Source organism: Echeneis naucrates, chromosome 2, assembly GCF_900963305.1.
Source record: "Echeneis naucrates chromosome 2, fEcheNa1.1, whole genome shotgun sequence".
In the NCBI taxonomy this organism is placed as follows: Eukaryota; Metazoa; Chordata; class Actinopteri; order Carangiformes; family Echeneidae; genus Echeneis; species Echeneis naucrates.
This window is the reverse complement of record NC_042512.1, coordinates 6,951,274-6,974,684: the sequence shown is the minus strand read 5'-3', so window position 1 is coordinate 6,974,684 and position 23,411 is coordinate 6,951,274. Positions and strand designations below refer to the sequence as shown.

The 23,411-nt window shown below is 41.4% G+C and overlaps 9 non-coding genes across 9 annotated transcripts; 6 read left to right on the top strand and 3 right to left on the bottom strand.

Annotated features, from left to right (window-relative positions):
* Positions 1-3,257: 3,257 nt before the first annotated feature.
* Positions 3,258-3,448, top strand: LOC115058547 (U2 spliceosomal RNA). The gene has a single exon (XR_003842108.1). It is a non-coding gene; the product is annotated as a U2 spliceosomal RNA (small nuclear RNA).
* A 540-nt stretch (positions 3,449-3,988) lies between these two features.
* Positions 3,989-4,061, bottom strand: trnam-cau (transfer RNA methionine (anticodon CAU)). The gene has a single exon. It is a non-coding gene; the product is annotated as a tRNA-Met (tRNA).
* A 4,111-nt stretch (positions 4,062-8,172) lies between these two features.
* On the top strand, positions 8,173-8,254 carry trnal-uag (transfer RNA leucine (anticodon UAG)). Its single transcript has one exon. It is a non-coding gene; the product is annotated as a tRNA-Leu (tRNA).
* A 2,946-nt stretch (positions 8,255-11,200) lies between these two features.
* Positions 11,201-11,274, bottom strand: trnai-aau (transfer RNA isoleucine (anticodon AAU)). The gene has a single exon. It is a non-coding gene; the product is annotated as a tRNA-Ile (tRNA).
* A 569-nt stretch (positions 11,275-11,843) lies between these two features.
* On the top strand, positions 11,844-11,915 carry trnap-ugg (transfer RNA proline (anticodon UGG)). Its single transcript has one exon. It is a non-coding gene; the product is annotated as a tRNA-Pro (tRNA).
* A 1,134-nt stretch (positions 11,916-13,049) lies between these two features.
* Positions 13,050-13,122, top strand: trnar-ccu (transfer RNA arginine (anticodon CCU)). The gene has a single exon. It is a non-coding gene; the product is annotated as a tRNA-Arg (tRNA).
* A 1,163-nt stretch (positions 13,123-14,285) lies between these two features.
* trnan-guu (transfer RNA asparagine (anticodon GUU)) lies at positions 14,286-14,359 on the top strand. Its single transcript has one exon. It is a non-coding gene; the product is annotated as a tRNA-Asn (tRNA).
* Positions 14,360-15,785: 1,426 nt separating this feature from the next.
* Positions 15,786-15,859, top strand: trnat-cgu (transfer RNA threonine (anticodon CGU)). Its single transcript has one exon. It is a non-coding gene; the product is annotated as a tRNA-Thr (tRNA).
* Positions 15,860-16,951: 1,092 nt separating this feature from the next.
* Positions 16,952-17,025, bottom strand: trnan-guu (transfer RNA asparagine (anticodon GUU)). Its single transcript has one exon. It is a non-coding gene; the product is annotated as a tRNA-Asn (tRNA).
* Between the last annotated feature and the right edge of the window lie 6,386 nt (positions 17,026-23,411).

The following is a 23,411-nucleotide window of genomic DNA, read 5'->3' as shown; positions in this document are numbered from 1 at the left end:
GACTTGTCAGGAATTACCAGACCAGAGGAGGTGGTTCTCTCATCTGATGAATATGATAAATCTTAAACATTTGTTTCTTTGACACATTATTTAAATAGTGTGTCTCCACAACTTCACATAGAAATCAGTCTGATCTGTCAGTAATCAGGAAGTTTCAGAGAAATGTATCTCAGATCTGATGGTGCTTCTTCTGTCTGTCCAGTAGATGGTGGTAGCTGACTGTGGGATGTGTTGATGGAATTGTGATTTAATTCATGTAACCTTATTGATCAAACAACTCATAAAAACAAGGAGTGCCGCTTCTTGGTTTTGTTATTAATAAGCAACAGAGCTGAGACAATGTTTTCAGGAGATACAGACCTTGAATATTACATATATTCAATCAGTGTTCTCATGGATTAAAATGATAAACAATAAAAATAATTTTCCAAAAAAATATTGTTGGCTCATCTTAGCTCTGGAACAAAATGGAAAGATTTGACATTAATGTTACTGAACCAGTTTTCTTCTTCATTACAGGAAACAAACAGGATGTGATGAAGTTCTACTATCTGTCTACTAGATGGTGATAAACAATGTGGGAACATTTTACATTAAATCAGTCACAGTGTGGAGAAATCAAACAGTTTCTGCTGAACAAAACTGGTCATATTAAAGTGCTGCCTTTGTTTCTTATTGTTTCTAAATGTATTGGAAGACAAATGAACCGAGGAAACTGAAGCCAAACCGAGTTCAGAGGCCTCTTAGCCAGCTGACCAGTTCTGAGGAACCTCCATCAACATTGCTCACAACATTAGTGTGTGATGCTGCTGGAGGAGGAGAGGGGACCCTGCTGCTCTCTACACTTGATGATCTATCCCAATCACACAGAATAATAATCTGACTGATGTAGATCATGCAGGTTTCTGTTTATTTGTATAAAGATCCTTATCATCATTATAATTATTAAAGTGTACAGTGACATTTACTCAGGATAGAATTATATTCATTCTTCTAAAACAAACAACAACAAAAAAAATACAATCAGTGAATGAATGGACAATCCATGTCCAACAGCTGTCTTTGTGTGGGAGGAGACATGTAGAAACTCAGGGTTTCTTAAAGAAAACCAGCGAGCAGGTGATGTTCACAGAGTCTGTTACCATGGTGATTGTCTCAGAGTTTAAATACCCCTGTTTCAGGAACCGATAACTCAGTTTCCCCTTATCTCAGGGTTAACACACTCAGTTATCACAAACCCGCTGTCAGCCAATCAAAGAGAGTGTATCTACCGAACAGCCAATGAAAAAAATTGCACTGCTGTATCCGGGTGAGATTTTGATATTCCGCACATATGCTACAGAAGAAGACAGACACTCTGAGAAATGGGAGCCACTGACCCCCGTGCTGACGGCCTCAAAAAAAAAAAAAAGACATAAACACACCTGCACTAAAATGCTGAATTCAATAAATATCTATATTTGTATGAATTTATGCGTCATTTGTCAGAGCTCAATTTCACTCTGAACTCACTTCAAAACTTGAGAGCCCTGACTGTTAATACGGTCTGTTCTCAGCTCAGCTGGAGTTTTTCTCTGTTCGTCAAAGTGAACTCTGACCTCCATGTCTCAGTGTCTCAGTGTTACAGAAGTCCACTGTGAGTCTTCGTCCCTCCACAGTCCACAGGGACAAACTGACAGTGAAATAATAATAATGTTAACACTCACCGGCCTCAGCCTTCAGTTTCCCTGCTTCTGCTCCGACAGCTTCAAAATGGAGGCTGAACTCTGAACACTTTTACTTTCAGCTGCTGCGGTTACTGGAAGTCACACGACCCTCTGTGTGTGTGTGTGTGTGTGTGTGTGTGTGTGTGTGTGTGTGGGTGGGTGGGTGTGGTCACCAGGGGCACGTGTGGATTCCGCCTTGTTTGATGTGCTGCACTAATGGTGATAAGTATTGGTGGTCTTATCCATCGCCTCCCTCAGTGACCTCAGCTCCGCCCCCCCCCCTTTTTAATTTATTTTTTATTTTTTTATTTTACATTTGTTGTAATTTACTTACTTTTTTAAAATTTACTTTTGGCAGTGTTAATATTTTGATAACGTTTTAAAGAAATTTCATAAATATATTTTAACTGCCATCCTGGTTTTTGTCTGCTTTAAGCCTTTTTCCCTTTTAAGCCTGCTATTTTAAATAAAAATTATCATTATTTGTTGAGAACACGTCTCTGTACTTTTTTATTCAACAAGGAACCTGTTTGTGCCTTCTTTTGTTAATCTCGGGTTTTTGGCGTTGGCGTTGTCTCAACCAGTACTTACATCTACACCACTCCGCTACAGTATGTTAGCATTAATCGGACATGACGGACTTTATGTGAAGATAAAATAATGGCAGTAATTCTGGGTTAAAATGACTTTGTTTGCTATTTTAAATATGTGGGTGTTCAGTCATTTGTGTGCACATGGTGTATGATGTTTAATCCTTATTTGTTAGTTTTACAGGAAGCTTCATCTGGGAGTGACAAACAGCTTGAATGAAGAACATTTCCCTCATTTGGGGAAATCTGCCCATCAAACACTGCACGTTCAGGGAGGGCAGAATAAATAGAAGTGAATAACTTCTGAGCTTTTTACACTTATTCTTTATACGGGGGAATGCAAAGTCTCATTAGGACTCATGCGACTTGGTGAAATGCTGTCTGTAGTCTGTCAGGTCGTTTTAAAGAATTACTGTCAGCTTCAACTGTTTTATATTCAGATAACGTTGATGATTTCTTATGAAAACAGCTGACAACAGGGAACAGCGGCGGAAAATCATGGCACCAAAAAATGTGAGAAGTATTTGTGGTTTTATTCTGTGGATGACAAAGTTACGCTTTCACTTTATTATTCTCTCTTTCGGTCGAAAAAAGCCGAGTCCAGTCGAGGAGAGCCGAATCTTCAGAGAATCCGTGCAGACAGGGGGGTTATTTTGATGGACACACCATGAGGCCAATCACATGAGAGGACAAACTGATGTTTTCACAATAATATTCAGCTAGTAAATTGACATAGATATGAAGTTTTACAGGTGACCAAGAAGAGACGTTTTCTTTGCTCTACAACGTAACTTTGTGAAAATAACATGTCTGTGGTTGTTTTCTGATCCCTCCTTCGTTTCTTCATGTCTTCTGTTTGTGTCTCTCTCTCGGAGTGATGTTGTTACTGAAGCCGACTCTGACCCCTCACTGAGCGGGTCGGTGCGGAGAAACACTCCGTTACCTCCGACAGCTGAGCGGTATCGCTTCTCGGCCTTTTGGCTAAGATCAAGTGTAGTATCTGTTCTTATCAGTTTAATATCTGATACGTCCCCTACCCGGGGACCATATATTAAATAGATTTTTGGAACAGGGAGATGGAATAGGGGCTTGCTCCGTCCACTCCACGCATCGACCTGGTATTGCAGTATCTCCAGGAACGGTGCACTCCCTCTGTGTGTTCAATACAAGTCCTGTTCAGCTCAACATCACCTTAAACACATGATGTTGTCTTCATGTGTGTAACGCTGAGTGTACAGAGTGTTCATGTTCAGTTTATGGTTTTAGAATCAGTGATGCATTCATGTAGAAACATCAGTTTAATGTTGCTGATTTCATCAGGTTATATTCTGCTGACCAGACTGAATCAATAAAGTTTTCTTTCAACACTCATCGTTTAAATGTTGGTTGTGTTTTGCATTTGTCAGCTGAATCCACAGAGTCACTGAAATGATGAAGTAAATCCAGGAAAGGAAAAACATTTGGCTCTGAATCTCAATGTAGATTTGAACAAAGAGCTCCAGCTGAAGAAAACAATGCTGTCTGTTTCCAGATGATGAAGAACTCAGTTCTCAGTTGATGCTGAGTTATCTCCATCTAGTGGACAGATGGTAGAAGTTGATTCCTGAAAAGAGGAAGTGACTTTTCCTCAGATCAAACTTCTTCTCTTCACTTGTTTCCGCACAACTAACTCCTCATTATTAACTAAAGCTGTGCCCCGTGTGAGGCTCGAACTCACGACCTTCAGATTATGAGACTGACGCGCTGCCTACTGCGCCAACGAGGCCTGGAACAAGCAGAGCACCCAAAGGACCCCGGGCGCGTCGGGGGCACCCTGCACAGCACAGACTAACCTCAGGGGAACAGACCCTGCAGGTCATAAATCTGACCTGCAGGGATTATCACAACGTTCACAAGAACCAACAACAACCCAAATCAATGTTTTTATATATTTTATTGTATTTTACGTTGCATATGTTTACTTGTGTTGGTCTGTAGCAGCAGGGTGGCAGTGGGGGGTAGAAATTACGGGGGAAAAGAAAAGACAGAGGGACGCTTGTTACTGTAAATTACTGTGATGAGTGCTGATTCTCTCAAATAAAAATATGTTTAAAACAATCAAACAAACCAAATCAATTAAACGGCTTTGCTTTGTCGTGACACCGTGTTTCACACACAGGTTCAAACACAAGCTCCTCCTTTGTTCTTCTGCTGAGTGAGACGGAGCTCTGATGTCACTCCTCAGTAAGGAAAGTCGCTATTGGCTGTCCTAAAAGTCAATAGAATTCGGTTCATTTTATTTGATAATTGTTTATTCATTGTTCTTTTTTTTAAATGGCTTATGGTCTACAGACGTCTCCCATGACACTGGAGCCTCAAGCCAGCACCTTTGACCCACATCAAATCATGGACCTGTTGTTCCATCAGGTAATGGTTAGCACTCTGCACTTTGAATCCAATCTAGACTATGTAGTCTGTAGTTAATAATGAGAATTTAGTGGTTGGGTCTAGAACCTGAGATGGATGGATGTTCAGTAAACATCAGAGGGTCATTCTGTGGAATTCATGTGCAGCTGTATCATTTAATGTCCTCCTTATGTGTTCCCAGTTACCAGTAAAAGAGATTTACAAAATTCACCTGCTGAAAAAAATCCCCAAAACTGTCAAAGAAATACAGCACTTGGACCGTCAGATTTAGGAGGGCAGATCTAGAAATTGAAATACTGCAGGTGGGTGCAGGTCACAGGTGAATTATTTCAACTATTGGAACTGTAACAGATTGGTTTCAGACATTTATGTGACACACAGTCAGGCCATGTCCTCTGTGTCTCTGCAGTTTTACAGACGCAAAACAAAACATGATAATGCTGCCTGTCCTGCTGATATCAAAGCTATCATTCACTTTTCTGTTTCCTCACCAGAGACTGGCAGCTGGACACACGTGTCAGGATGGCTCAGTGGTCTGAGGTGCCAGACTCAAGATCTTTCCTGCATAAATGGGCCTTGAACATGAAAGACTCATGGTTTCATTATTTCATAGATCAGTGTCACCTGTCACTGCTGTGGAGTCTGTAATGTGGCCAGGGGTTGATCCTGCAGGCCATCTCTCTCTCTCTCTCTCTCTGTTTCCTGAAGGCCTCTCTGCCATTTACTAATTAAAATATATTCATAAAAAAACCAACATGTTTCTATCATATGATGATGAAATCTAAAGGCTCTCTGATCATCACATTGAGAAGTTCATCTGGTTTGTGATATTTCTTCATATGATAGTGAGGTAAAATGTGTTCAGTGGGATGTGTGTGTATCCAGCAGGACTGACAGCTTCATGTGGGATTCTCACAGAGATGATTCAAACCTGATCACAGTGATCAGTATGGATATACAGTATGTTTGCTGTCAGTGGAGGAAACTCTCAGACAGGACTAATAGTCATGTTTGGGATGTTCCTGGATTTGAGTTGAATGAGTGTAAATTCTCTCTGATTTTAACACACGTTCACACATCCACCTCTATTCAGACATGGAGTTTACATATTGTTTGGAATTCTAATGTGAATGTCACAGACAGCATTTTTTGTCAACACGTGTTCTTATTATTAATGTTAAGATCCAGAAAGCAGCATATTTGATTGATTGTTGCACCAACCTGAAGATGATCAGTGTTTATAGCTCATAACCTGATCACAGATCAATAATCAGCCATTGGAAGACGCTCTGAAACTTTCTTCTGCAGTCAGAACTCATCCACCTTCAGACTGGACATCTTCTGACTGTAGAACTGGAGCTTTTTATACATCTCACTGCAGCACAATAAAGTCCTCTGTGAGTATTGTGTGTCCCACAGTGTACATGACATCTGAGCAGCAATACTTCCACCTGCTGGAGATTTATTGTTACTACAGCTGTAAAATAAATCTATCAGAACATGAACTCAGTCTGTAGAATCCAGAAGATTAATGACACACTTTGTCCTGCTGTTATGGAATCAAATCCTACTTTAGGTTTTCTATATATTAAACTCATGAGCACTGTTGGGGATCAAACAGAAAAGGACAGAGGTGTGAAACAAGATTTTTCTTTTCTTTTAATTAACAGAAAAAATGTCACAACAAAGAACAATTTATGTCATTCCGAAATATAACTCCAAAAAATGGACAAAAACGTTAACGTTAACGGTAACGTAACGTTAACTAAGCATAAGGAGACTGAAGCTTAAACATTAATAAACAGAACATACTGACTCATAAATGGCACACTGTAATGTACAACATTTCCTGTAATATATGCACAACTTGGGTCATGGGCTGATCAATTGTGCGCGTTGCATAATGCCCAGCTCTGCTCTGGATCCAGCCTGTGTACAAAATCAGGTGAATGTGATGGCTGATGATGACTGAGCTCTTAGTGTAACACATCATGGATTGTAGGTCTCCCACATGAATGCCTTTTATAGTGGAACTAAGAATGTTCACGTACATAAAAAAGAATGTTCGGGTACATAAAAGGAAAGAATGTTCATGTATATAAAACAAGAATGTTCATGTCAATAAAAAAAAAGAAAGAATGTTCGCGTACATAAAAAGGAAAGAATGTTCATGTCCATAAAAAAGAAAGAATGTTCACATACATAAAAAGGAAAGAATGTTCGGGTACATAAAAAAGAATGTTCGGGTATATAAAAGAAGAATGTTGATGTCCATAAAAAAAAAGAAAGAATGTTCGGGTACATAAAAAGGAAAGAATGTTCATGTCCATAAAAAAGGAAGAATGTTCGCATTAATAAAAAAGAATGTTCTTATATATAAAAGGAAAGAATGTTCATGTCCATGAGAAAGAAAGAAAGAATCACTCTGCAGGTTACTGTCATATAAGAACCGCGCGCTGGCCGATTGTGCCGCTGGAGCCTGTGATGTGTTTCTGCTAACACACGTCACAGGAGCACATCCAGCAGAAGAAGGTTCAGGTTTGAACCAGCTCGAGGGATCTACTTTCCTGTAGCTTACTTCCTGTGTTTAGTTCCAATGTTTGTGAGGTCACTTCCCCCTGAATCCTGCGATTCACAGCTTCCACCAAATGGAGCCAAATAAGACACAAAACTTATTGTGATGTGAGTCTGAAGAGCTGCTGCCTTTGATACGTCGCCTGATGATGTCATCTGATGATGTCACAGTACTCACAGAATGAAACTCCTCCTTTGAAGCTGCTTTAAAGAATTTCCAAAATCACAAGTGATTCAGATGTAAACACATTATTGATCATTCATTGATTGATTATTAACGATCAGCTCAGAACCAAACAGTGAAAGAGTTCTGCTCTCCAACACTCTGATCCCTCAATTACCGCTCCACATTATCCTGCTTAGTCACTCGTCACTCAGTCTTGTCTAACACTCTGATATTTCACGCTGACTGGTTGTGTGTCCAAAAGGCTTCAAAGACATCTTTCTGCCATTCTCTCCTCCAAACCTTTGGTCACAGCATCCAGGTTTCTCATAATGTGACATGGGTGTCATTACTACTGTGAAGGTGGTAGTTGGGCCAAGCGGTCCAAGGTGCTGCATTCATTCTGTGGTCTCTTAGAGGGGTCGGTTTGAATCCCATCGCTACTAATTACCTCTATTCCTCTGAATGTAACCTGTTTACAACATCAGTTGAGTGTGATGACTGAGCTCTTAGTGAAACACATCACAGGTTCTAGGTCTTCCACGTGAATGCCTTTTATAGCAGGCATTGCTTCTTAATGCTGAAATGAGAGATAAAAAGCTATGTCGGAAGTTTCAAGGTGCTAACATTTACAAACAGTTTGTACTAACATTCTCTGCTCCAAACATTTCGATGCAACTTTCAGGGGTCAGAAACATGTGGCATTATTGCAGGCAAGCTAGGACTGACATGTGGTGGTGTGGCCGAGCGGTCCAAGGCGCTGGTTTTAGGCTCCAATCTCTTCAGAGGCGTGGGTTCGAATCCCACCACTGCCAAGCGTTGCACTCTGAGCTGACACAGTCCTATCAAAGCTAGCATTACCTTTTCTGTTTCCTCACCAGAGACTGGCAGCTGGACACACGTGTCAGGATGGCTCAGTGGTCTGAGGTAACAGACTCAAGATCTTTCCTGCACAAATGGGCCTTGAACATGAAAGACTCATAATTTCATAGATCAGTGTCACCTATCACTGCTGCGGAGTCTATAATGTGAACCACTAAAGGGAAGAAGCTGCATCACCTGAACAGGGACTTGAACCCTGGACCCTCAGATTAAAAGTCTGATGCTCTGAAATTAATTATTTCAGCTTGACTCAAACAAACAGCCCTGTCCCAGCCAGGGGTTGATCCTGCAGGTCATCTCTCTCTCTCTCTCTCTCTCTCTCTGTTTCCTGAAGGCCTCTCTGCCATTTACTAATTAAAATATACTCACAAAAAAACCAACTTGTTTCTATCATATGATGATGAAATCTAAAGGCTCTCTGATCATCACATTGAGAAGTTCATCTGGTTTGTGATATTTCTTCATATGATAGTGAGGTAAAATGTGTTCACATATAAGCCACCTTTTTAAAAAAATATCTGAATTCCAGGAAGACTGACTGCACATCTGAAAAACTCTTGAGTGGTGAATGCACAACTTCCTGAACTTGTTTTCAGAATTGCTCCTTTTCTTTCAGCTCACTTCTAAAATTAATTTTATTTTACATTTTCTTGCTGAGGATAAAGCAGAGAGGAGGCTTCATCAGACAGACAATTTGCATGCATTCATACATGTAGAGTGGACAAAACAAGGTTGTTTCCATTTTCGAAGGACAGAGTGGCAATATTTTTACAGGACTCCATGGAACCCTGCAGGTGTAGTCTCATGCAGATGTGAAAGGAATTTCAGTCTTTTAAAAGTGTGGGCGGTCAAAAGTCAACCAAAATACCTTTGTCCCGAAACACACCTTACAGCAGGAGAGGTGAAAGAAAAGTGGTTTCTGTCAGAAGTACGATTTGAACCCACACCTCCAGGGGAGAGTGCGACCTGAGCGCCAGCTGCAGAAGGAGCGTGTTGGAGAAATGTTGGAGGCCACAATCACGTACACAAAGTCCAAAATTTATTTAAAAGCGAGAATCACACCCCTAGACCAACAAGCCCTTGGTGAGTGGCTCTTTTTTTTTTTCTTTTTTTTTTTTTAAATAGAAAAAATTTTCCTTTTCATTCTGATCTTTATTCAAGCCTTCTTTATTGACAAGAAAGATCCAACATTAAGAACAGAACAGCTACACACAAACAAAGGAATCATTAACAGCCCTTCAAGAAGGGGGACCAGAGGGTGTGTGCCAACTACAGGGTCATCACACACCTGTGTGAAGCTGGCCCCCCAAACCACGCAAAATATCAGTGAAAAAGTCTGTCTCCTTTGTGTTTCGTCTGTGCTGGTTTGTATGGTATTATTTTTTAGCAAATCCACAGGTCACCCAGCCGTCGAATCCCATCCTCGTCGGTGGTTGCTTTAGTCTGTCTAAGTTGCAGCCTGCTATTCCAGTGAGAATTATCCTCAACGTCAGCTGGTTAGAGCGTGTTGCTAATAACACCACAGTCATGGATTTGATCAGACTGTGATAAATGACATTCTCCATGTTTTCCCAAACCCAAATCTGTAAATATTAGTCAAAGGAGACAAGAAGAGGAGAGGGCGAACGGCTCCCTTCGATAGCTCAGTTGGTAAAATCTGTAATACAGGAAGTGATGAGCAGGAACTCCACTGAGAGTGAAGCACTGCTGGGGTTTGAATGCAGGATGTTCTGTTTATAAGACAGAGACTTTAAGCAGCTCAGCATCAGTGCTGCCAGTTTCTCTGCAGCTTTTTTTCTAAAACCACGTCTGTGTCAGTCAACGCTTGTGCTCCTCACAATTGTGTGTCACTTCCACAAAGGTTGAAAGCTGTGCTTCCACACAACAAGAAGGTGCCCTGTCCTTTGAGGAGAAAACTATCCAGGCTGGAAAATGCTGAGTCACAGGAGGGTTGACTCAGGTTGGACTAGAAATCCATTGGGGTTTCCCCGCGCAGGTTCGAATCCTGCCAACAACGTTTGCTTCCTTTTATGGCCCAAGTTTCCCATTTGGGGAGAGACACAGCTGAGTGCTGTTGTTCGGACTCTAAGAGGATCAGAGCACTCACTGGTGCTCAGTTATCATTATCAAGGCCGGTGAGAGGGACACACCTTTACACCTGACCTTCCAGGTCATGGAAGCCAATAATGAGAAGTCATTTCTACTGTGTGCTGTGCTGAAATAGCTCATTTGGGAGAGCGTTAGATTGAAGATTTAAAGGTCCCTGTTTCAATCCCGGGTTTAAGCAGCTACTGTTGGTCTTTTCAAAGACAATCCCTGAGCTTTGTTTTTTAATTATGGAGTTAAAGTCACTTAGTGTAACACATCACAGATTCTATGTCTCCTACATGAACGCCTTTTATACCAGGCATTGCTTCTTAAGTTAAAGCCGAAATGAGAGATAAAAAGATATTTAGTAAATTTCAAATTGCTTATTCCCTTCACCTGTAATACACTTCTGACCAACCACAAAGTTAAGACGACTTGTCCTTTAGGCCACGTGGTCTCTGAGTGTGACTGACTTTAATGTCCTGTTGTCAGTTTATCGTCTGTTCCATCGTCTCTACCAGCACTTGACTGGATCCATCTTGATCACTGAGCTACATCCCCTGCATGGTGTGGCAGCTTTAGCTTCTGAGATCATGCGACAGGTAAAACTTTTGAGTGCATAAATAACAAAAAAAAGTGTTTTTATCTTGTATGATAAATGCAATGTGCATTTTGCTTCTCACTCTGGGTGCCATGAATTTTGCTCCCCTCATGGATTGTTGGACTTACCAAGGAGATGAATGCATTGAAGTATATGGAGATATCAACATTAAGTTCTGAGATGCTGCTTGTGGCCAGTATGGGGATTGAACCCATGACCTTGGCGTTATTAGCACCACGCTCTAACCAGCTGAGCTAACCGGCCTGTGTGAAAGTGCCTTTTTGGCTTATTTTCACAAATCAAACTTTAATAATTACATAGCCTATCGTAGCTCAAAGCTTTTGATCCAGTGAGACATTTATAAGCAGTTAGAGCACATTGAACAGAACCTGTTGAAGTCAGAGAAGCCTTCCTGAATTCATGTTGTCTAACTTACTGACACTTGAATAGTGGAACTGCAGACAGCGGACACATCATATGAGGGGCTCCTTTGGGATTTACACACAGAACCTCTTGCACCCAAAGTCAGAATCATACCCCTCGATCAGGGGTCTGCAACCTTTATTTATTTAACCTTTATTGCCATTATTTAGTTTGATATTGATTAAGAAAAACCAATAACATCCAACCACCACCCAAAACAGAGGTTTATGATGACCCTGTAGGTGGCACACACCCTCTGGTCCCCCTTCTTGAAGGGCTGTTCATCATTATTTTGTTTGTGTGTAGCTGTTCTGTTCTTAATGTTGGATCTTTCTTGTCAATAAAGAACGCTTGAATAAAGATCTGAATGAAAAGTAAAATTTTTTCAATAATTCAAAAACCTTATCAAGGGCTCGTTGGTCTAGGGGTATGATTCTCGCTTTGGGTGCGAGAGGTCCCGGGTTCAAATCCCGGACGAGCCCTTCATATGACGTGTCCAATGATCTGCCCCCCTTCTGCTGTGGACATTTTACCTCCTTCACTTTCCAGCAAAACATTTCCAAAATTATTTTTTTAAACATTGATTCAATGTGGTCCTTAACCTGCAATACGCCCTTTAAGGTAACATTTGTGACTTTCTAACTACTTTCTAAACCCTCCACCCTCCATATCATTGATAAAACTTGCAGACTTTTGGGTTTGTTTGTTTTTTTTTTTTATATTGTTCAAAATAAACTGAAATAAAATCAAATGGTGATGTGTGTCCATCTAAAATAATGGGAAATAGTGATGTGAAATGTGATGTGAAGAAATTAAATGGATCATCAGAAAAACACGTCCTGCTGCACCACAGAGTATGTGAGCATTTACCAAAAGTGCAAACTGATGATCTGACCCTGACATGAGTTGATAACACAACCTTCTGATCTGGAGTCAGACGCGCTACCATTGCACCACAGAGTCTCGCAGAAGTGCACCACTGTAGGAGTTGAAACGCAGCAAAACATATTAAATGACCAAAATAAAGATTTGAAGAAGGAAATACACATAACAGTCTGTGTTTTTTGTCAATTTTTTGGAGGATTTTTTGCAGTTCCTCATCAGAGACTGGCAGCTGGACACACATGTCAGGATGGCTCAGTGGTCTTTTGGAGCCCACTGAGAGACGTGCTGTGTTTAATCTACTTTCTCTTATCCAGCATACATTGACCAACAATGACTGCTAGAGTCAAATATCTTAACATCAGTTTGAACCAACATGAAACTAGCTGAGGTTTAAATAGTGTAACTACAGCTGCTGGTCATTAAGTCTCTGTGGGGCAATGAGCCAGTGTGTTTGGCTGCTTTTTGGTCCTTTTCTTTCACATTCTGTGGAGGAGATCTGGAGATCTGGAAAATCCAGCTTGGGATGTGCTCTTTGACTTTGTTGACACACATGGCAGTCTGTCCGTTTTACAAATTTTTGGAGCACGTGTGCAAGTGACAGCCCAGCTGACTCAGTCGGTAGAGCCCCAGTGGGGTTATGGGCCCAGCACGCTTCCGCTGCGCCACTCTGCTCATAGCTGGCTGAGCTGCAGTCTCCTCTGACGCTGTGGGTTCAACTCCCACGCCTGACAGCCCCAGTGGCCTAATGGATAAGGCACTGGCCTCCTAAGCCAGGGATTGTGGGTTCGAGTCCCATCTGGGGTGGTTTAAAGCAGAGTGGCGCATTGGAAGCATGCTGGGCCCATAAGCCAGAGGTCGATGGATCGAAACCATCCTCTGCTAACAGCTCTTTAGCAACAGCTAGCTGTTCACGATCCAATGTTCGTCGTTTCCTGTAAATCAGTGCTGCTTGAAAAACTCCTGACATTTTCCAGCTGAAGTCATGTCTCATAATGTAAAGGAACATTCAGTGTGTGCTCATGTTTATCTTTCTGCGTTCTCCCCCTTGATGCGTGGGTTCAAATCCCACCTCTGACGGAAGCTGCTTTTCCTTTCACCTCTACTGCTGTAATGTGTATTTTGGGGACAAATGTATTTTATATTTTGTGCTCTCCATGTATGAGTCCTTTCTATCCACAACATCTAACATTAGGAGCAAGGCACTGCTGGGATTTGAACCCAGGATCTCATTATTTACACACAGCACATTCAGGACATTAATGTGACAGTTTATTTTATGCTAAAGAAAATCCTTTGTTATTTGTCACAGTGGACTTGGCTCATCATGTTTTGTTGACTAACTGGTATTGGAGTTGTAAGCTCCTTATTTAATCTTAATGACCTGACAACAACTCTGAAAGCAGATACAACACATCCAGATAACCTTTGAATTAAACTTCAACAGGTTTGATTGATATATGGACCTGAAGTCAGACGTTTAGGATTACTCTACCTAGAATAGCAGGCTGCAACATGGACAGCTGAGTGACAGCTTTGAGTGGCCTTTTGTTTTGATGAACGTCTACCACTGATCTACATCCTCTTTGGACCTTTACCTAACCACAGAGGCTCTGAGCTGCTGCAGCAGGTGAAAAGAGAAACTGTCTGATGAATCCTTCTCTCTGCTCTGAGTTGGTAGGTGAGCATCTATTTTGGGTGTTATTCTTAATCACTATCACACTGAATCAGATGCCAGAGGTTCCACTGAGATTTGAACTCAGATGACTTAATTCCAGCCAACCAGCCAACCTCACACAGCTCCATATAATAAGAGTTAGCTCCCCTGACAACTGCAAGGCGACAGCTGGGCTTGTCCAGGATTTGAACTCTGAGTATCCGGTTCCAGAACAGCAGACAGTAGTTGGCTCAATCAACATTTAGGATAATTCTAGCTGGAACTGCAGACTGGGACATGGAGAAGTCAATGTGTCTCTGTGGCGCAATTGGTCAGCGCGTTCGGCTGTTAACCGAAAGGTTGGTGGTTCGAGCCCACCCAGGGACGTACTTTGTTTTTAAGCTGATTACAACCACTACATGTTGATGTAGTCTTTCCTCGACTACAGGCTGTAAAAAAGAAGTAGATAACCAGAGACCAAACTCCTCAACATGAAGTTGTGTGTGTGTGTGCATGTGAATTCATGCACATGAGTGGCAATTGAATTATTTTGAACTCTCTCGAAATAGCTTTGAAACCTGTGGATGTTGTTAAAGCGGCCTTTTCTCAAAGCTTAGCTTCCACGCTCGCATTGCAGGGGAATTAGCTCAAATGGTAGAGCGCTCGCTTAGCATGTGAGAGATAGTGGGATCGATGCCAACCTTCTCCACAAGACTTTAGCTCTTTGGAGATACAGCAACAAGTGAACTAATCACAGCAAGTCGTTGGTTTTTTTGTTTGGATTCATGGCAGAGGTTATAAAAATTAAGGAGTTCAAGGAGGTCAGTGGATCAGTTTCTCTTGTCCAGAGATTGCAATGATAATTTTGTGGTTCATGGTGTTGATGCAGAGACAGAACTTCACAACTCTCTGACAGAGAAGCTGGATGCTGCTGTTGTGCATTTAAACTGGAAAATAGTGAGATGACAGCTGTTGTGTCATTCTTTATACTTGTCTATGCAGAGCGGTGAAATGGTCCATAGACGTCTAAAATATCATCGAAGCATGTTAAAGGAACTGAGGTTCTAGTCCCAACCACTAAATTCTCACTATTAACTAAAGCTGTGCCCCGTATATGGCTCGAAGTCATGACCTTCAGATTATGAGACTGACATGCTGCCTACTGCACCAAATGTTTCAAGTAACCCAAATAGGAAAGTTCCTTATTGACAGCATTGTTGCGCTTTGCTACATCTGAGCTAAAGATACAAATAAACTAATATAAATTGGCTTTTATTTTGAAATGCTTGTGTGGTGCGACTGCTCTTATTCTTTCTGTAGCTTAAAGTGTTAACGAGTTGAAACGCAGCAAAACATATTAAATGATAAAAGTAAAAATACAAATACAGTAAAAAATTGGAGGGTCCATGGTGTAATTGTTAGCACTCTAAATTTGTCATTCATAACAGTTTTAGATTTAATTAAACAATTCAAGATTGTTGTGTGTGTGTTGTGGATGAAAAATCTGCATAAAAATGGAATATGATTGCTTGACAATCAAGGGTTAGGACTGAAAACTCTAAAGCCTGTGGCTCCCTGTGGTAGAAATGGACAGCAGTTGTTGGACTAAAGATAACTCAGCTGTTACTGAATCATCTGTACAGGCTGACTGAGTACAGCTGAGTTAGATGTAACAAACTTAAGTTTCCAAGGAGGACTCTGCTAATCATGTTTATTAAATGTTGTTTAAGAACAGTTGAGTAGAGTGCTGTGGATGTGAGATGTTGTAGTGTATGATCAATCAGATCCTCTGCATATACATGTACATCAGAGTGGTGCTGTGGCTTAGCTGGTCAAAGCGCCTGTCTCGTAAACAGGAGATCCTGGGTTCAAATCCCAGCAGTGCCTCGTTCATAATGTAAGATGTTGTAGATCGGAAACACTGATACATGGGAAGTGCATGTTCTACCACTGAGCTGCATGCTCTGGCAGCATTAGCTAACCAGATAGCTTCTGAGCTCCTGCAACACCGATCTGTCTGACATTGATGATGCTGCTGAATTTAGGTCACCTGCACTTATGTCAACAGTCAGAGCTCCATACACAATAAGAGTACTGAAGAAAAATACTTTAAACATGAGCTCTGTGTCACATTCATGCAGCTTGTGTAGAAACAGTTCATGCCATCAGAATGAACCTTCACCTGTTCAGGTAACAGTTTGGTAACAGTCAAAGCTCCGTACACAACAACAGTCCTGCTTCTGTTTACCAAAAGCCTCCAAAGCCCACCCAGAGACCTGCTGTGTTTAGTTCACTTGTTGCTGTATCTCCAAAGAGCTGAAGTCTTGTGGAGAATGTGGGCATCGATCACAACAAGAAGGTGCCCTGTCCTTTGAGGAGGAAACTATCCAGGCTGGAAAATGTTGAGTCACGGGAGCTTTCCTACCTGTGGTTGTTGTAGCCGAGTGGTTAATGCGATGGACTAGAAATCCATTGGGGTTTCCACTGTGTGCTGTGCTGAAATAGCTCATTTGGGGGAGCGAACAAAAGGACCCACAACAGCTGCTGAAACCCAGGATTGAAACAGGGACCTTTAAATCTTTAATGTAACGCTCTCCCAAACAGGCAGGATCTCTGTGAGACACAAAAGGAGCAACATTTAGGAACATTATAGCTTATTATAGAGCCCACACTTTAAGAACGGCGGCCCTATAAGCATCCAACAGCATCACTGAGTCAGGAGCAGCACAGTGACAACTGTACACATTACTGGAGGAAGTGATAAATGACATTCTCCATCAATTTCAGTCAGTGAGGAAACATGTGAAGAGAAGAAGCTGCTCGTTCTCCTTCAACAGTTTGATCTGAGGAAAAGTCACTTCCTCTTTTCAGGAATCAACTTCTACCATCTGTCCACTAGATGGAGATAACTGAGCATCAACGTAAAAATCCTCCGGTCTTCCATGTGTGAACTATAATACCAGTGAATTAAACAAAGATCGTCCCTGGGTGGGCTCGAACCACCAACCTTTCAGTTAACAGCCGAACGCGCTGACCGATTGCGCCACAGAGACATGATGATCAGTTCCTGTTACAGCCTAAAACCATAAACTGAACATGAATCCAGCACTCAGCGTTACAGCAGCACACCTCTGTTACTGTGGAGCTGTGTCTCTTTTCTACTTTATTATAGATGACAGAAAAAAACTCCAGATAAGAAGCAGCTGTACATGCAGTGACTAGTTCTCCTGCTCAGGTATCGTCTCTCAGGGCATCATGTGTTGTCTTTGTGTCCGATGCTTCACAGCACACAGGCCAAAGTACGTGCTGGCTTTCATGGCTCACATGTACAGATGAGTTACCTCAATGTAAGTATCATAGGTACAGCACACAGCTGAAACATTTACTGTTCAGGGTGGAATACGGCACCTCGCTCAGTGCTTGTCCAGGCAAGAAAAGGTTTAGCTGCCAGCTTGTTATATCAACAATGTGTCACATTCTAAAGCAATGCACTGCTGGGACTTGAACCCAGGAGCTCTTGTATACTAGACAGACACTTTGACCAGCTAAGCCACAGAACCACTATGAAGTACATGTATATACAGAGGATCTGGTGATGGAAGTGTAATGTGTATACTGCAGCTGAGGTTGATGGTAAAGTGGTTTGTTTTAATGTCGGACTCTGCATCTACCTGAACCTGTTTGACTGCAGATGTGCATTTTCATTTGGACCCCAGGAAGAGTAGTTGCTGCCTCAGTGACAGCTAACGGGGATCCTAACAAGTGATAAACAATAAACAGACATTTCCAATCGTCATCAGAACAGATAAAAAACTTCGACCTTTATGACACGGACCACTTAAGTTGATGACAGATAGAACATCATGTTACTTGATGTTACTTCATTACATTTGAAAATTGTAAGGTTGGTGTATTTCATTGGCATTTTTTGGGGGGCAGGTGGGACTTGAAAATGAATCCTTGTCAGAAATGATTGAGCAATAAAGAACAACGATAAATGAGGGGAGAGAGGTGAACAACATTAATGGGCTGGAAAACTGTATCTGTCATAGAAGAAGACATTCATAAAGAGTTAAAGCAAATTCATTTCAAAATGTCATATGAGGGGCTCGTTCAGGATTTGAAACTGGGAACTCTTGCACCCTGAGTGAGAATCATACCTGTACACCAACAAGCCCTGGAAGGAGGAAATGTTGATAGTGTCCATGGTTTTGCACACCACAATTGTCATCCAACAACATAATATTCCTTTATTTTGTTGTTTATGCCTTTATTGCTCACTGCTACAGTTAGTAAAATTTAAAACACATATGAATTCTATTTTAATCTGTTCATTTTAAATTCCTGATCTGGTGGCAGCTGCAGCTTTTTTCTAATGTTAAAATGAATGAAGTCAGATTTTGTTGATGTCTGGTCCTCTGCTCCAGGTGGAGAGTCCTTCAGTTTGTGGAGGATTTCAGTGTGAATAAAGGATGAGGTGGTGTGTATAGTGGCAGCATAAAGACTGGGTCCCGCTGTCTTACAGCGTCTATTCACGGGGGCTTTGACCTGCTCCGTGTCCGACCTGGGCCGGTGCACCCCTCCTTAGACGACCTGGTGATCCCGGGCTCCCCCCGGAGCACCATATCGATACCGAACTTAGTGCGGACACCCGATCGACATAGTCCGCTGCAGCCCAGAGCTCCTGAGCTCAAACGCTCCTCCAGCCTCAGCCTCCCGGTAACTTGGATTACAGGCGCGCGCCACCGCACCCGGCGAGGGACACACTTCCTGATCGGACTTTTAGCCTTTGTGATAGTGACGTCACAAAAGGCAGCAGCGCGTCAGACTCACACATCACTTCAAACCTTTGAGGAAGTGACACACAACTGTGAGGAGCACACGAGTTCACCCACACAGATGTGGTTTCAGAGACAGACCGCAGAGAAACTGGCAGCACTGATGCTTATCAGCTTAAAGTGTCTGTCTTGTAAACAGGACATCCTGCATTCACCCAGCAGAGCTTCACTCTGCTCATCATGTCTCTGTGGCACAATCGCTCAGTGCATTCTTCTGTTAACTGAAAGTATGGTGGTTCAAGCCCACCCAGGGAGGCACTTTGACTGATTCACTGATATTACAGTGATCTACAGCACTCATTGGATCGGTTCACAGCTGAGTATGAAGCAGCAGGGACGAGGATCAGCACCTCTAAATCTGAGGCCATGGTTCTCAGGAGGAAACTATATCAGGAAAAGTAAAGGAAAAGGGAAAAGGAAAGTATCTCAGGTCTTGTTCATGAGTGATGGAACTCTGTTGCTTAGCCACGAAGGCCAGCAGGTGCTTTGGCCTGCTCAGAGTCTCTGTGTTGGATGTGAGCTGCTGAAATCTCTGAACACCATGACACAGATAATATCAGTCTGATGTGTCATCTGTAATCCAGATGTTGTCAGCAACAAACAGATGTTCCTGACAGAAGCTGTGCTTATTCACTTCAACCAGCACATGAGCCTCTTTCTCAGGAGCACACACAGAAAAAATAAGATTTTCTATTCCAACAATATACGTGATGTCCTCGTGTATGAATGAATGTTTCACTGATGCAGATTTTTACAGAACAACATCAACAACTAATAACTCCACAACGAGACTGTGTGACGTCACTGGAGATCAAAGGCATTTCCTGTCTTTCATTGATCTCCTGCGCGACACAGATGCAGACACACTCTTTCACGTTCGCTTCAAATGGATGAGCACATGCGCACAAAGACAGAAATGTCCCTGGACTAGCGTGACCAATTCAGAATGGGTAAAATTCGGGACATGTCCGAAAAACAGCAAAACAGTGGCCGGTCACTCACACACTGTGTACATAATTTAATGCAAACTTTCATAAACCATGGTCTGAACTAGTTCGTTTTAAAATTTGTAAACTGAACTATTAGCTAGTTAATGTAGAAAGGGAACTTTTCCAACACTGTCTGACTGCACTGCAACGTCTCATCACTCCTTCTCGCGGCTGCGACTTCCGCTCTTTTCATCATCGGAGGGAGCTGGCTGCAGGAGGACTCAACCATCAGATCAGTTTTTAATGTTTTATCAGGAAATAACTCCAGACTCTACTCTAGTGTGATTTTCGGAACAATCAGGGCAGGATTCTGGATTTAGGACAACTGCTTTAATTTCGAGACTGTCCCGAATTTTTCGGGACGTCTGGTAACTTTAGCTGTGTTACATGTCTAAAACTGAAGGGGGGAAATATTTCACAGTTACACTCACAAGAGGAAACACACACACACACACACACACACACACACACAGAGGACCATGTGCTTCACCGCAGCAGCTGAAAGTGAAAGTGTTCAGAGTTCAGCCTCCATTTTGAAGCTGTCGGAGCAGAAGCAGGGAAACTGAAGGCTGAGGCCGGTGAGTGTTAACATTATTATTATTTCACTGTCAGTTTGTCCCTGTGGACTGTGGAGGGACGAAGACTCACAGTGGACTTCTGTAACACTGAGACACTGAGACATGGAGGTCAGAGTTCACTTTGACGAACAGAGAAAAACTCCAGCTGAGCTGAGAACAGACCGTAATGTCTGATAGTATCAAAGGATGAAGGATCTACCTGATACAGAAAGTTCAGAGCTGCTCTGGAATCAGATTTTACTGTAAGTCATATTCAGTTTTCCACAGAGAGCTCAGACTGTGTTTGGATCAACAACCTTTGAAAACCTATTACTTATGAATTAGTATTTACAAGTTTTATTTGAAAACTGACAGTTTGATGCTCATATCTGGACATGATGATCATTTTCAATCAGCTACCTTCTTAGATATATAAAGAAGAGTAACTAACTGAGATTGGCTGTTGAAGAACATGACAAAAAGACAGGGAGATAGACAAAGTGCTAAAAGAACACAAACAGGTCTGTTCTGTTTAATGTTCACTATTAAATGAAACTGTTAATTTAAATGTTGCAGTCAGTGAATGCTTTAATCGTGATGATGAGCCATCAAACTCCTCACAGCTCCCTGTTCAGATTCCAGATAAAGAGGGTTGGTTGTGGATGATGTGGTTACCTATTAACAAGATCTCTTCAAATGTTTGTGATAAAGACATGAACTTACTGCTGAAAACATCAGCATGATATCAGTTAAACCAGCAGAATGTCATCTGACAATTCACTTTAGGAAAAACTGAAGATAGTGAAGTGTGAGCAATTCTTTTTTTCTAATAAGAATGAATATAATTCTATCCTGAGTAAATGTAACTGTACACTTTAATAATTATAATAGAGAGAGAGAGAGAGAAAGAAAAGAAACTCAGTCCTTCCCCCAGCAGCCTAGGCCTATAGCAGCATACCTAAAGAGTAGAGGACTTTAAGCCTGGTCTTGAAAGTTACTAAAGAGTCCGCCCCCCGGACCGATGCTGGGAGTTGGTTCCATAGAAGAGGAGTCTGATAACTGAACGATCTGCCTCCAGATTTACTCTTGGAGACTCTAGGAACCACAAGTAAAACTCCATCTAGAGAGCGGAGTGGCCTGCTAGGACAGTAAGGGACTATGAGCTCTCTGAGATATGATGGAGCTTGGCCATTAAGAGCTTTATACGTTAAAAGAAGGATTTTGAATTCCACTCTGTATTTTACTGGCAGCCAATGAAGAGCAGCTAACAGGAGAGATGTGATCTCTTTTCCTAGTTCCTGTTAATATTCGTGCAGCAGCGTTCTGAATTAACTGAAGGCCTTTTAGAGATTTGTTTGGACATCCAGATAGTAATGAGTTACAGTAGTCCTAGAAGTTACAAATGCATGGACTAGTTTTTCTGCATCATCCTGAGAAAGGATGTTTCTGATTTTCCTAATGTTTCTGTCAGGTTTAACCCACCTAGAACATTATTAAACACACAGGGAAGAAAGACAAAGAACAACAGTGCTCATTTTACTTGCAAGGAGAACAGACAGAGATGTGCTCAGTGACACTCTCTACCCACTCTGGAGTATCTTTTCTGTTCTCCCCCTTTTTATTTCCTTAGGGTGGTCCCTAGTTACAAAATCTTGCAGCTCTAAAGGTGAGAATACACAGCTGCAAGTAGTGAATGAATAGACGCTTGTTATATGATTTATATTCAAGTTATAAGTCACAAGAAACTCAAACACATTGAGGGTTAGTTTATGAACGAAGTAATCTCGCTTCGACATCCTCCCTTTCTTCATAAATCTTCTTCGAAGGTCGTTGCTTCTTCTTCGGAGGTATGACCTCTGCTCCTGCTAGTAAAAACACAGGTTTCTGCATTCTTGCAGGGTCAGTAAAAGGTGAGCAGTACTGTGATAATCACTTTATGTACATTTATTCTAACAGTTTCTCAGGTGGAAGAAAGCTGCTCGACTAACTTGTTTTATGTGAGAGACAAAGGACATGTCCTGGTCAAAAATTACTCCAAGGTTTCTTACAGTGGAGCTGGAAGCCAAAGTGATGCCGTCCAGATTGATGAGATGATTAGATAGTATTTTTCTGAGGTGCTTAGGACCGAGTACAATAACTTCTGTTTTGTCAGAGTTGAGAAGTAAAAAATTTCCAGTCATCCAGACTTTTATGTCTTCAAGACATGCCCGCAGTCTGACTATCTGAGTGACTTCATTTGGCTTCTTGATGCTCGTGTAGTTGTTTTGCTACAGCTTTCTCAATGATTTTAGAAATAAATGGAAGGTTCGATATGGGTCTATAGTTTGTCAAAACATCTGGATGAAGATTAGGCTTTTTAAGCTGGGGTTTGATGACCGCAGTCTTAAGTGCCTGAGGTACATAACCCAGAAATAAAGTCAGATTAACCAAATCTAGAATCTATTTCAATTAAATAAAAGATCTCTTTAAAGAGGCCAGACTTCAGTTTCCTTGGTTCATTTGTCTTCCAATATATTTAGAAACAAGAAGAAACAAAGGCAGCACTTTAATATGACCAGTTTTGTTCCGCACAAACTGTTTGATTTCTCCACGCTGTGACTGACTTAATGTAAAATGTTCCCACATTGTTTATCACCATCTAGTGGACAGATAGTAGAACTTCATCACATAATGTTTGTTTCCTGTAATGAGGAAGAAAACTGGTTCAGTGTCATGAATGTAAAATCTTTCCATTTTGTTCCAGAGCAAAGATGAGCCAACCATATTTTTTTTAGAATTTTATTATTTATCCTCTTAATCCATGAGAAAATACAAAATAATACAGACAATTAAGAAAGAGTTGCCCCTGGACATTTATATTTTGTCTTATTTTTACATAATTTTCCTCTTTATTACATGAAATTTTCTTCTGTGAAAATTACCAAGGTATATGAATAGTAGAAATTAGAATTGAATATTGAAATGATAAAAAAATCAAAATTTCTGAAGGTTCCATCTTTTGGTTGAGCTCAGAATGACATAGTTGTTTCATATCACTAAAGTTTTTAAAAATTGA